Below are 14861 nucleotides of genomic sequence, written 5' to 3'. Positions count from 1 at the left end.
GAGATGACAGCTGAGCCCGACCCTCCCCACCACAAACAGCAATATGTTCAGGGAGTAACGCTCTGCAGGGCTCCAGAGAAGCAGGTGGTGTAATAATCTGCAGGATATATCACTATGTATCAGGAGGTAGAGAGGACAGAGCGATGTTCTGCAGATCTCTAGAAGGGGCAGTGGTGTAATAATCTGCAGGATATATCACTATGTATCAGGAGGTGGAGGGGACAGAGCAATGTTCTGCAGATCTCTAGAAGGGGCAGTGGTGTAATAATCTGCAGGATATATCGCTATGTATCAGGAGGTGGAGGGGACAGAGCGATGTTCTGCAGATCTCTAGAAGGGGCAGTGGTGTAATAATCTGCAGGATATATCGCTATGTATCAGGAGGTGGAGGGGACAGAGCGATTTTCCTGCAGATCTCTAGAGGTCAGTGGTGTAATAATCTGCAGGATATATCACTATGTATCAGGAGGTAGAGAGGACAGAGCGATGTTTTGCAGATCTCTAGAGAGGACAGTGGTGTAATAATCTGCAGGATATATCACTATCAGAAGGTAAAGAAGAGCGATATTCTGCAGATACATGATGTCTACAGTTGTGTTTCTGTGAAGTTGGTGTATCTAAGCCTCTCATGTGATACTCCCCTCAGGTGTTCCATCAGTGCTCCGCCCCTTCTCTGGTGATGGCGGTCACATGATGTTTGCCATGGGTGACATGTAGAGATTACAGCTTTCAGGTGTGGAGCATACTGTATGATCAGGCGGTGACATCACGCAGGTAAATATGGGCGGCGGCCTCATAACTGACAGCATTAAAGGGATTGTAGAGCGAACATTTTCCAGGTAAAGAGGCACTTAGATAATTGCACCAGGAATAATGTGAAGCTCCGCCTCCTGCGCCAAATGCTGCAGTGCACAATAGACATTGTAGGTGAGGTATCACCTGTTACCTAAAGCTGGGGGCGTGGTTTAGTATAATTGGGGTGGAGCATGTTCCTGTTTCTTTAAACTCTCTTCTCTCTTGAAGTGGCAAACATAAAATAGTACAACAACTCTGAGGCATAGGGTGATCGGAAAACATGGATATAGTGCAATTCCAGGGAATGGGGGGCTTTATACAGGACTGCGGTGTTGGTCCTGGGTGGAGTTTCCCTTTAAGTAGGTGATTTTTGCTGTTTTCTGCAGTTGATGTGCTATCACACCTGGGGAGGCGCCAGCCGGCACCCACATCCTCATTTGGTTCTGCACACGCTACACACACGTATGTCACACAGAAGCCATATACAGTCTTTTGGGAAAGAGCGATGAGTTCTACTTTCCTCTACGAAGAGAGGTAGATCTCTGTGTGCAGGTAGTAAGAGGGCAGCAAATGACCGCCAATTTAGGCTGTTTTACTCTCTAGTGATCTTTACTCTACCCACTTACCCTCTATGTGTCTTCTCTTAAAGGGTCAGTACGCACTTTTAGGCCTCATGCACACAGCAAAGACGGATTCCTCATGCGGAATCCTGCAGTTGGTCTGCACAGCTCGCCGACAGATATGCGCAGTAAAGGTTTTTTTAATTAAACGCCTGCTTTTTTCGCAGAATCCGTAATGTAAATTGCGGACTAGCCACGGATCAATGGAAGCTGTCCGCGTGGAATACGCGCAAAAATGGAGCATGCTGCGATTTTTTTTCCCTCTGTTTGCGGAAACTGCAATTGGTTTCCACAAGTGTGCAAGAAGAATCGATTTCCATAGCATGCTATCGATGCTTTTTGCTGCGGATCCACGGTGCGGACGCCCACCGCAGATTCCGCAGCAAATATCCACCCGTGAGCAGGAGGCCTTAGTTCTTTCCTTACCTAAGCCTTGCATAATATTAATATGTTAATGTCAGGTCAGCGATGCCCCCTACTGTCTTTGAAGTACATTACCATGATATTACTCAAGAAATCAATATTCATGATTCTGTCGCTTTTAAAATAGAGCTCAAGTACAGGACTATATCAGTGATGTCATCAGCAGGGGCGGGGCTGTGACTACCTCCCTGACATGATATACAGGCTGTTTGTCAGCAGTATTAGATGATGTCACTGTAGTATAAGATGGGCAGATCTCATGTGTGATTACATGTCATTATATCAGTGATGTCATCAGCAGGGGGCAGGGCTGTGACTACCTCCCAAACAGCAGTAAAAGATGATGTCACTGTAGTGTAAGGTGTGTGGCTCTCATCTCTGATCACATCATTATATTACTATTATATATACCCATATTATACCCATATTACATGATGTGAAAGCCTTTGTGATGAATACTGGGCACACTCCCTCTGTGAATGGCGAGCTTTGATTGGCCCATATTCCTATACCCCCAATGAATGTTTTGTTCCTTCCTCCGGGTCGGGGATCGGTTTATAGCACTGTATGCTGGAAGGAATCTCTTCAGGGTATGAAATCTTCGTGAGAAAAGTGTTTTCCTCTTCAGACGTGATGGAGGGGAGGGAGGGAGGAGAATTTAATAGGAAATCCTCTAAACTCTCATTCTCCACATTCCTCTGGGACACTTCGAACCTAAAAAGCTGGAATCATAGCCATATGCAGGAAAGAGAAACTGGCTCTTAAAGGGGCAGCCCACCCATGAGACTTAAAGCAACCCTACAGTCGTGGACAAACAAAGATGGCTGCACCTCTTCTCTGAATACCTGATGCAAGCTGCACATTAGCATGATTTGTAGACTAAGACACTGCATGTTGCTCACATGGGCAGCACCGGCCAATCAAATATTGTACAGTGTCTTAGACTACCACTACATACTAATACACAGTATGAGAGGGATACTTTAGGAACAGTCCACCCATCAGACTTAAAGCAACAGTCCACCCAAAAGACTTAAAGGAACAGTCCACCCATTAGACTTAAAGGAACAGTCCACCTATCAGACTTAAATGAACAGTCCACCCATCAGACTTAAAGGAACAGTCTACATATCAGACTTAAAGGAACAGTCCAGCTGTCAGACTTAAAGCAACGGTCCTCTTATCAGACTAAAAGCAACAGTCCCCCTATCAGACTAAAAGCAACAGTCCACCTATCAGACTTAAAGCAACAGTCCACCCATCAGACTTAAATGAACAGTCTACCTATCAGACTTAAAGCAACAGTCCACATATCAAACTTAAAGCAATAGTCCACCCATCAGACTTAAAGCAACAGTCCACCCATCAGACTTAAAGCAACAGTCCACCCATCAGACTTAAAGCAACAGTCCACCCATCAGACTTAAAGCAACAGTCCACCCATCAGACTTAAAGCAGCAGTCCACCCATCAGACTTAAAGCAACAGTCCACCCATCAGACTTAAAGCAACAGTCCACCCATCAGACTTAAAGCAAACGTCCACCCATCAGACTTAAAGCAACAGTCCACCAATCAGACTTAAAGGAACAGTCCACCTATTAGACTTAAAGCAAAAGTCCACCCATCAGACTTAAAGGAACAGTCCACCTATCAGTTTTAAAGGAACAGTCCAGCTATCAGACTTAAAGCAACAATCCACATATCAAATTTAAAGCAACAGTCCACCCATCAGACTTAAAGCAGCAGTCCACCAATCAGACTTAAAGCAACAGTCTACCTATCAGACTAAAAGCAGCAGTCCAACTATCAGACTTAAAGCAACAGTCCACCCTTCAGACTTAAAGCAACAGTCCACCCTTCAGACTTAAAGCAACAGTCCACCCTTCAGACTTAAAGCAACAGTCCACCCTTCAGACTTAAAGCAACAGTCCACCCATCAGACTTAAAGGAACAGTCTACCTATCAGACTTAAAGGAACAGTCCAGCTGTCAGACGTAAAGCAACAGTCCACCCATCAGACTTAAAGCAACAGTCCTCCCATCGGACTTAAAGGAACTGTCCACTTATGAGACTTAGGCCCTTTATATGGGCTGATAAATTGTTCAGATTCCTGCATGCAGCGAGAATGTGAATAATTATTATTTAGTGTAAATGCCGTTCCGACTAAATTACAAATTAGAATTATCATTCTATGAATGACAGCTAGTTTGCTGTGAATGGAGGTGGGCGGGAACCATCCCTGGTCTACTCCGCCTCCATTCACTGAGTGAGGATGTGCACAGGGATTATCGCTGGGACAAGCTGTTGGCATCGTTGCCCAACAAGTCTTCCCCTGTAATAGGACCCGTAATGCAGCCCTCCGATCCTGGACAAATAAAGATGGCTGCACTGCTTCTCTGGATTTCTGATGCACGTTTTACAGCATTCTTACAGCTGTGGCGTCGGCCATGACCCTGCATACTGCCACGTATGCGGGCGAAATTGTACTGCGCATGACCGCATACTCACACACATGCAAAGTAATTGTGTATGGGCGTGGGTACATATGTGACCAAACAGTACAATGGGCTCTATCTAGTGTATATATGCCACAAAATAGGACATGCTGCGTTCTTCTTTGCGCTTGCGTATTACGCAATTCCAACACACTAATGTATGCAGAACTGCATAAGGCAATGTAATTGATTGCCTGCGAGTTACCGCATATTGCATGGGTGTACAGAGCCCACGTAATACGCCCATGGGAGCCCGGCCTTATACTACCCATGCATATTAATGCACAAGGGGCATTGGGTAGTCATCTTTGTTTATCCAAGACCAGAGGGTCACTTTAAAGAAACGGTCCAGCCATCAGTTTTAAAGGGGCAGTCCATCTCCAAATCATATCCACCAGAACCCACACCACTTGACATTAACCATTTCCTCTTCTGCATGCCTTGGTTCACCTTGGTGTGAATATGTTTCCCTGGTTTATCTGTAGTAGTCCCAGACCTCTAGGGTCCAGATCCTACTTCTAAGTCCGTGCAACATGAAACGGACTTCTCCTTCAGGAGTCTGTGACACTTGGATGACTACTCCTCCGCAGAGAGTGTGGTGGTGTTGGCCATATTGGTTGTCAGCCGACTTTGCCAGGAGCAGATAGAACCGAGGACGCCCCTGCACTCAAATATTCTTGGAGACATTTCACCTCGTCACTGCCCCCTAATGACACAGGACTGCACCCCCAGCACACATTTGGGATTTGGGTCCCCCATTACAGAGCAGATAGAAATAAGACATAGGGTGTCACTTACTGTGCCCGGGCTGCCCCCGTGAGAAACTGGCATCTCTGTCAATGGTCAGCCGCTGTGCTCAGCTGGTGCCAGGGTTACCGAGAGCTCCAGGAAAGCAGATTACAGGAGATTTAGGTAGCGGCTTCTCCCTCCACCCTCTCCAGTAACCCCATTAGCACCAGCAACAAGCACAAAGGAAGAACCTGTAGATGAGGGGTGCAGCCAAAAGACCGACCCAGACTGGGAGGCCTTACTGTGCCAGTACCCCTGCAGAGACTACTACAGTGCTGGAGCGCTATAAGGGGAGCCGCTGATATCAGTCACATATATGAGGTCTCTGGAGGTTATATCAGTACTGGAGTGTTATAAGAGGAGATGCTGATATCAGTCACATATATGAGGTCTCTGGAGGTTATATCAGTAACATAGTATGATAGGCTGAATGAAGACAATGTCCATCTACTTCAGCCTGTTTTAACCTCCCCTTGTTGGTCCAGAGGAAGGCAAAAAAAAACAGTGAGCCAATTAGCTCCTATGGAGAAAACATTTCCTTCCTGACTCCATAATGGCAGTAATCCCTGGATCAACATTTGTGATCAACAACCCCCGCTGGTCACCTAATGTCTATGTCCTGTAATATCATACCGCTCTAGAAAAGCATCTAGTTCCCTCTTAAACTCCTCTATGGATTTTGCCATCACTACGTCCTCAGACAGAGAGTTCCACAGTCTCACTGCTCTTACAGTAGAGAACTCCCCTATTAATGTAGTTGCCTTTCTTTGAACCCCCTCAAGCACTGCAACATCCTTCCTGAGCACCGGTGTCCAGAACTGTACACAGTATTCCATGTGGGGCCTGACAAGTGCCTTATATAGTGGGGGATAATGTTTTCGTCCCTCGCCCCTATACCTCTTTTAATGCACCCCAAGACTTTATTTGCTTTTGCAGCAGCTGATTGGCATTGATTGCTCCAGTTGAGTCTACAGTCCACTAGTACCCCCAAGTCTTTTTCCATATCACTTTTCCCTAGCAGTACCCCATTTAGTATATTGGTGATATCCGTTTCTCCGGCCCATGGGCATAACCTAATATTTATCTATATTGAACTTCATTTGCCATTTTTCTACCCAAGTCCCCGAATATCTAGGTCCTTTTGTAGCCGCACATTGTCCTCTGTTGTATTAATTGTCTTGTATAATTTTCCTTACCCAGATACATACGTTTTCACCCAATCCGAGCTGTCTCATTTTATATATCAGCCTGTTATGCGGCACGGTGTCAAATGCTTTAGAGAAATCCAGGTATGGGAGATCAATAGACTCTCCCAGGTCCAGCCTAGAACTGACTTCATCGTAGAAGCTGATCAAACTGGTCTGACATGATCGACCCCTCATGGACCTATGCTAATGAGGAGTTATAACTAGAGATAAGCGGGCCTACTCGGTAAGGCAGTTACTCGAGCGAGCATTGCTCCTATCGACTAACTGCTTAGTGATCTGAGCAGGCTCGGGTGGGCTGCGGGGGGAAGCGGAGCGGGAGGAAGGTTGAAAGAGAAGAGCGATGTTCGCTCAAGTAACTGCCTTACCGAATAGGCTCGTTCATCTCTAGTTATAACCCTTATGTGCTGCCATCTTCCTTATTTGTACTTGGAGGAGTTATGCTGTTGTTTTTTTCCTTGAGGTATTCTAGGATGGCATCTCTCATAAACCCCTCAAATATTTTCCCAATTATTGAAGTGAGACTTACCGGCCTGTAGTTACCAGGCTCTCTTTTAGACCCCTTTTTGTATATTGGAACCACATTGGTAATGCACCAATCCAGTAGTACAACCCTGTTCTCAATAGTATCCATAAATATAAGAAATCGCAGTCTAGCTATCTCGTCACTTAGTTCCCTTAGAACCCTTGGGTGTATTTCATCCAGGCCCAGTAATTTATCGATTTTGATGCTCTTTAACCACCTCTGCCCTTCCTCCTGTGTTAGGTATGCAATATTTAGTGGGGGGGTCATTTTATTCCCCTGCATCTCTTGTAGCATTTCATTTTCATTCGTGAATACACTAGAAAAAAAAATATTTATTAGATTTGCCTTCCCCCCCCCCCCCCCCCAACGTCTTCTATGGTTCCTCCTGCATTATTTGTTAGCAGGTCAGAGCTCTCAGTGCAACTCCTTTTATTGTTTATATAATTGAAGAATAGGATTATTTTTGCTTTCTTTGGCAATCAGTCTTTCTGCCTCCTCCTTTGCGATTTTGATCATTTCTTTACATGATTTGTTTTTTTCCCTGTATGATTTTAGCGCTTCTTCGCCGCCTTTTTGTTTTAATAGTTTAAACGCTTCCTTTTTTTTCGTTTATCGCCCCCCTTACAGTCTTGTCAAGCCACATTGGTTTCTGTCTACTTGTAGTTCTTTTTTTTTAAGGGTATGAACTGCTCACATGAGGTATTTAGGATGTCTTTCAACTTCTCCCATTTGTCGCCCGTACTGTTATATATGAGGGTGCTGTCCCAATTAATGTTCCCAAGAGTAGTTCTGAGCTGATCAAATTTTGCTTTACTAAAGTTTAGTTTTGTCGCTCCCTGGTAAGGCTTCTTGTTAAATGACAGCTGGAAGTTAATTATATTGTGGTCACTATTTCCCAAGTGTCCCTCCAGTGCTGGAGCGTTATAAGAGGAGAGGCTGATATCAGTCACATATATGAGGTCTCTTGAGGTTATATCAGTACTGGAGCTTTATAAGAGGAGCAGCTGATATCAGTCACATACATGATGTTTGGAGGTTATATCAGTACTGGAGCTTTTGTAAGAGGAGCAGCTGATATTAGTCTGATATATGATGTATCTGGGGGCTATATCAGTGCTGCAGCATTATAAGAGCAGCTGATATCAGTCACATATAGAAGCTTCTCAACACGGGAGATGTGTGACATAAAGTAGTGACTGGGGAGGAGGGAGGCGAGAATGGTCTGCACCTTCTGTGCCTCCTTCACCAGAAATAGAGAGAAGACTGAAACACAAAGAGCACCTGCACCGTACTGGAGCTGCATCGCCCTCTAGAGGTCATCAGACTAATATCTTCTGTGAGCCAGAAGCGTGCTACATTGCCTCTTGGTTGTAACCAGGATAGTATCACCTTCTGGGACTCTGAGCTACGTACGCTGATGACCACTAGCGTGCAATGTTATCATACTCTAGGAGTCAAGAAAGCAGCTTCTAGTGATCATCAGAATAGTATCACCTTCTATGGTTCACAGAGCAGTATCGCCCTCTGGTGGTCTTTAGAGGGTATTGGTATGTGGTTGTTGGTAATAAATGGCAGGGCAGCCTGAGCCTTATAACTTTCGAAAATCTATTCCTGCAGGCTAAGACTTGTAGTTCCCAACATCTCAAAAATTGTGCTTAACGATAGAACACAATTTAATCTCTAATCCTACACATATACAAGAATCTGCGATTACCCGTGTAATACTGCCCTCTGGTGGCATAGCAGTGCACTGCAGTAAAATTATCTATGTGACTATTAGGCCTCCTTCACATGGGCGATTTTGTCGTGTTGCAGCAATGCTACAAATCACATGTATGTGAAGCTTTTGCTTTCCTATGAGTTCCTTCACACATGTAATGTTTTGTAGCATGCGGCATCCCGACACAAAAACATCACGGGTCTGGTGATATGCCGAGGCGACACGCGAGGTTTTGTAATCCATGTTTGCCTATGGAGCCTTCCTCCCAGTTGCATCGCATGAAAACGCGATTTTCGTGCGGTTTGATGCAACTTTGAGGCTGAGTTCACACGGGACGGATTTGCCGCGGAAATTCCATGCGGAATGTTGCCGCGGCAAATCCGCATGCGGCCACTAATCCCGGGATTAGCCAGCTATGTGGACGAGATTTCTCAGAAATCTCGTCCACACGGGACAGCAAATCCGCTGCGGCTAAGCCGGCAGAAACCGCCACTGCGGCGCGGATTTGCCGATCGCAGCATGTTTTTTTTTTCATTCCGCTGCGGCCGCGCTCTCCTCTATGGGAGTGGCGGCTGCAGCGGAAGAGCGAGCTGCCGGGCCGCTTCAAAATCGACGCGGGTTTTGAAGCAGCGGTTCTCCCGGCAGAAATCTCGGGTTTTTTTGCTGCGGCCAAACCGCGAGATTTCCGTCGGGAATCCGCCCCGTGTGGACCCAGCCTGACAGTCAGAAATCCTACTGTCGAAGCTATAATCTAAGCCCTAGCTGCAGGGGGGGGAAAAAAGAAGCACTCTCCGCCGCCGCTACTTCTCCCCAGGTCCCACCACTGTTTCTCTTCCTCATCTTCTGGCCGGGGATTGAAAAATCCCCACCTCCTGGAAGTGCTGGCTGTGATTGGCTGACGCTTAGCCAATCACAGCAAGCGCTAGAAGAATGGCAGTGATTGAACCAATCACAGCCATTCATCGAGCACTGGCAGTGATTGGCTAAGCATCAGCCAATCACAGCCAGCAAATCCCTGGCCAGATGATGAAGAAGATGATCAGTCCCGGGACCCGGGGAGAAGCTGCAGCGGCGCCGCAGACAGTGTGGGAGAGGTGATGTAAACTTTTTTTTTTTTTCTTTGTAGCGTCACATGCAACTTTGTAGTACTACAAAATCGTGGTATTGCTACGAGAAGACGCAGCGATATCGCACAGTGCAGCGATGCGATATCGCTGCGATTTTCTCGCTGCAATGCCGTGTCACCCGTGCGAAGGAGGCCTTAAGCTCATGTACCAAGGTTTGGAAATTGTGAGATGGCGTTTGAGGGCGCAGCTGCTGCATACATTAGGTACTGCTGTACAGTATCGCCCCCTGGAGGTCAATACTGCAGCATTATTTTTTTCTTAGGCTAGAGTTACATGGTGATTGTAGCTGCGAAAGGAGTTAGATTTTTTGTGACCGTAACGTCACGGCAACCTGAAGTTGAGTTCAATGGCAGTGCTACACAGCGATCTTTGGTTGCAGAATGAGGGGCGGTCCGCAGGTGGTATTTTTTATAAATGGAGCCAGCTGGGCAGCAGCCCCACAAGCATTAAATTAATTTGGTGGCCGCTGCTGTGATCAGAGTGCGACTCCTGACCTCTCCCCTGGCCGCTGTGTTCCCGCAGACAACCACCAGCCTATACACTGCCAAAAGCCTGGCGGAGAGGCTAGGAGTCACCCTGATTAATGCAGGGGCCACCACCAGACTTAGGCTGGCTCCACACGGACGATCACAATTTTGCTACAAGAAAATCACGGCAAAATCTCGTCTGTGAGCGCCAGCGATGCTTTTTTTGGAGAATAATCTTACATCGCTGCCGCCAGAGATAATATCGCACGCCACATTTGAGCGATTTTTTTTATCGCATAAGTCCATGGGACTTTGTAATGTTAAAATCATATTGCACGTTTGTTTCGCATAGGCTACAAAACCTCACTACAAAATGCATTTTGTAACGATGATTTTGTAGCCCGTGTGAAAGAGGCCTTAGGCTGCATTCACACGGGGTGGATTTGACGCGTTTTTCCGTTGCGGTGTTGTTGCAGAAGAACCGCTTCTGCAGCAAAACCGCTTAAAGCTTATTTTTGTCTTGCGTCTTTTGGGCCCTTTTTTTCAGCTCAGAAAATCCATAAGCAGTTTTTTCCACAGCGCTTTTTATTTTTTGCAGCAGATTTTAGTGCGAATTTTGCTGCGACCATAGAGGTCTATGGACAAAAATAGCGCTGCTGTCCAAAGAATTGAAATGCTGCATCTTCAAGAACTGCGGCAGTGCGGAAAAATTCCGTCTTGTGAGAAGAGCTTTTTGTCAAATACATTGACTTTGCCTTGTACTGTAAATGCTGCGGTTTTTCGCAGCTGCGGATATGCAACGGCAAACCGCAGGAAAACCACTCCGTGTGAACCCGGCCTTAAGCTACAGAGCAAGTGAGCTACCCGATTGTAGAACCGCAGCAAACCTACTCCGTGTGAACCCGGCCTTAAGCTACAGAGCAAGTGAGCTACCTGATTGTAGATTTCCTGCCCGGCTAGGGGTCACTATCACTACTGGGGCCACTTTAGAGGAAACTATTATTACTGGGGTCACTATTACTACTGGAGACACTAGGGAGGACACTATTGTAGTGGCCCAGAACACCATCCTGATCCCCTCCATAAATGTCATACATGTTTGTCCTATGTAAATGCACTGTGCAAAGCTTGTTTTGTCATATGCAGTATGTGTGTGTTGCACAGCTGCGGCGCTTGAGAGGTTTACAGTAATAAAGTCACTGCCTGCATGTAGCTGTATCAGTTTGTCATGTCATGTGTTATCAGTGAAGGTATAAATAAGAGTGCTTGAAAGCGGGAAAGGAAATTCATCTTCTAACCTAGTGCTATCACAGAGCCACATGGAAGCACCTTCAGCTTCCATGTAGGTGAAGATGGAGGAAGAGCAGCGATATCCCGTAGCATGTGAAGTGCAGATGTTAATGGAATGAGTCCCAAGATCTTAGAGAGGGAGAGCAAGTTCTAATAATTATGTACAGGTACCAGTTCACACTACAGACTTTTCCTGTGCGGCCGTCCACAGTTAGGATCACCGTACAGAGGTACTTTACTGAGTTACACCCACACACCTGCCATGTGGGGTGTTCTTTGTTTAAGCCTTCCTATGAATAATTGCCTGCCAAAGAGTCTGCGGAGTGACCCCTTCCTCCTCTGGAGTGCTCCCAGTCCAGGAGCAGTACCATACAGATAACGTAGACTGTAGGACCGGTTTTCATTCTGTGTATCCTCCCTACCTCTGAGCTCTAACCTGCTGTTACTTGAAGTGAATTGTACCTGCATTTCCTTGAATACCAGTTTTGTAAAGTTGATTCATTAAGTAAAAATTATACCAGGCCCTAACCGTTCCTGGGGACCCAAGGTAGTATACACAAGTCTCTCTGTTTTTTTCTCTGCCGCGTAGCATACCGGTGTGTGGGAACAGTGGCATCAGTGATAAGTACTACTACCCCCATCATCCCTTTTATTGGCATTCCCTATCCTAGGGGTGTCAAAGCTGCCTTGCGATCCTACTCTAGCCTTGGCTGTGTGATGTCCCTCAGGGACCAGAGCCTGGTAAGTGCCGCCGTGACAAGCTCTGCACAGTAGTCAAGTGTCCGGGGTCATCCCTCTGGGGTGTTGCACTTCTGGGGTTACTATTACTACTGGAGACACTATGGAAAACACTATTACTACTGGGGCCACTTTAGAGGACACTATTAGTACTGGGGCCACTATCACTTCTGGGGTCACTATTACTACTGGAGACACTATAGAGGATATTGTTACTACTGGGGCCACTTTAGAGGACGCTATCTTTACTGGAGTCACTATAGAGGACACTATTGCTAATGGACCCATTTTTGAGCATAATATTCCTACTGGGATCAATATTACTACTGGGGTCCACTATGGAGGACACTATCCCTACTGGGGCAACTATTACTACTGAAACCACAATAGAAGACACTATTATTTCTGGGGTCACTGTTACTGCTGATGCCACTATGGAGGACACTATCCCTACTGGGGTCACTTACTACTGAACCCACTATGGAGGACACGATTACTACTGGTGCCACTTGGCAGGACACTATTACTACTGGGGTCACTATTACTACTGGTGCCACTTGGGAGGACACTATTACTACTGGGGTCACTATTACTTCTGGTGCCACTTGGGAGGACACTATTACTACTGGGGTCACTATTACTACTGGTGCCACTTGGGAGGACACTATTACTACTGGTGCCACTTGGGAGGACACTATTACTACTGGGGTCACTATTACTACTGGTGCCACTTGGGAGGACACTATTACTACTGGGGTCACTATTACTTCTGGTGCCACTTGGGAGGACACTATTACTACTGGGGTCACTATTACTTCTGGTGCCACTTGTGAGGACACTATTACTACTGGGGTCACTATTACTACTGGTGCCACTTGGGAGGACACTATTACTACTGGGGTCACTATTACTACTGGTGCCACTTGGGAGGACACTATTACTACTGGGGTCACTATTACTACTGGTGCCACTTGGGAGAACACTATTACTACTGGGGTCACTATTACTACTGGTGCCACTTGGGAGGACACTATTACTACTGGGGTCACTATTACTACTGGTGCCACTTGGGAGAACACTATTACTACTGGGGTCACTATTACTACTGGTGCCACTTGGGAGGACACTATTACTACTGGGGTCACTATTACTAATGGAGACACTATGGAAGACACTATCCCTACTGGGGTCCACTGTGGGGGACACGACCCCTTAATAGGACAACTGTGGGGGACACTGTCACTACTGAAACCACTATGGAGGACACTATTACTACTGGTGGCACTAAGGAGGACACTATTACTACTTGGTTCATAGAGTCATGGAAGCATAAAACGGTGCAGAAAACGTTTAAAATAGCATACAAATCTTTATTATACCATAGGGCAAGTTTCAGGCAAACTTGCCCTATGGAATAATAAAGATTTGTATGTTATTTTAAACGTTTTCTGCACCGTTTTCTGCTGCCATGACTCTATGAATCGGATAACGCTCAGGTTGACAGTTCACAACCGGACCGTGGCGATTGCATTCATTTGATTTAACATGTTTCCTCCCTGTTGTGGAGTCTTTATGCCACATAGTGAGTGCTGTGGGTTTCCATATCACTATTACTACTTGGGTCACTATGGAGGACACATCACTACTGGTGTCACTATGGAGGACACTATTACTACTAGAAACACTATGGAGGACACTCACTACTGGGGTCACTATGGAGGACACTATCCTTACTGGGGCATCTATGTAGGGCACTATCCCTTACTAAGGGCAACTATTACTACTGAAACCACAATACTACTTCTGGGGTTACTATTACTACTGGTGCCACTATGGATGACACAATTACTACTGGTGCCACTTGGGAGGACACTATTACTACTACAGACAGTATGGAGGACACTATCCCTACTGGGACAACTATGGAGGACACTATCCCTACTGGGGTCACTATTACTACTGTAACGACTATGGAGAATGCTATCCCTACTGGGGTCAATTACTACTTAAACCACTATGGAGGAGACTATTACTACTAGAGACACTAGGGAGGACACTAACTACTGGGATCACTATGGAGGACACTATCCTTACTGGGGCAACTATGGAGGACACTATCCCTACTGGGACAACTATGGAGGACACTATCCCTACTGGGGTCGCTATTACTATTCTAACGACTATGAAGGACGCTATCCCTACTGGGGTCGCTATTACTACTGTAATGACTATGGAGAATGCTATCCCTACTGCGGTCAATCACTACTAGAGACACTATGGAGGACCCTATCCTTACTGGGACAACTATGGAGGACCCTATCCCTACTGGGACAACTATGGAGGACCCTATCCCTACTGGGACAACTATGGAGGACCCTATCCCTACTGGGACAACTATGGAGGACCCTATCCCTACTGGGACAACTATGGAGGACACTATCCCCACTGGGACCACCCTGGAGGACACCATCCCCACTGGGACCACCCTGGAGGACACTATTCCTACTGGGGTCACTATCCTGGAACCTGGGGTCACTATCCCCACTGGACACCTGGAGACACCTCCCACTGGGACACACCCTGGAGGACACCATCCCCACTGGGACCAACGGAGGACACCATCCCCACTGGGGACACCATCACCACTGGACCACCCTGGAGGACA

Source organism: Eleutherodactylus coqui, chromosome 6, assembly GCF_035609145.1.
Source record: "Eleutherodactylus coqui strain aEleCoq1 chromosome 6, aEleCoq1.hap1, whole genome shotgun sequence".
Lineage (NCBI taxonomy): Eukaryota > Metazoa > Chordata > Amphibia > Anura > Eleutherodactylidae > Eleutherodactylus > Eleutherodactylus coqui.
The sequence above is the reverse complement of the archived record's forward strand: the minus strand, read 5'-3'. Positions refer to the sequence as shown.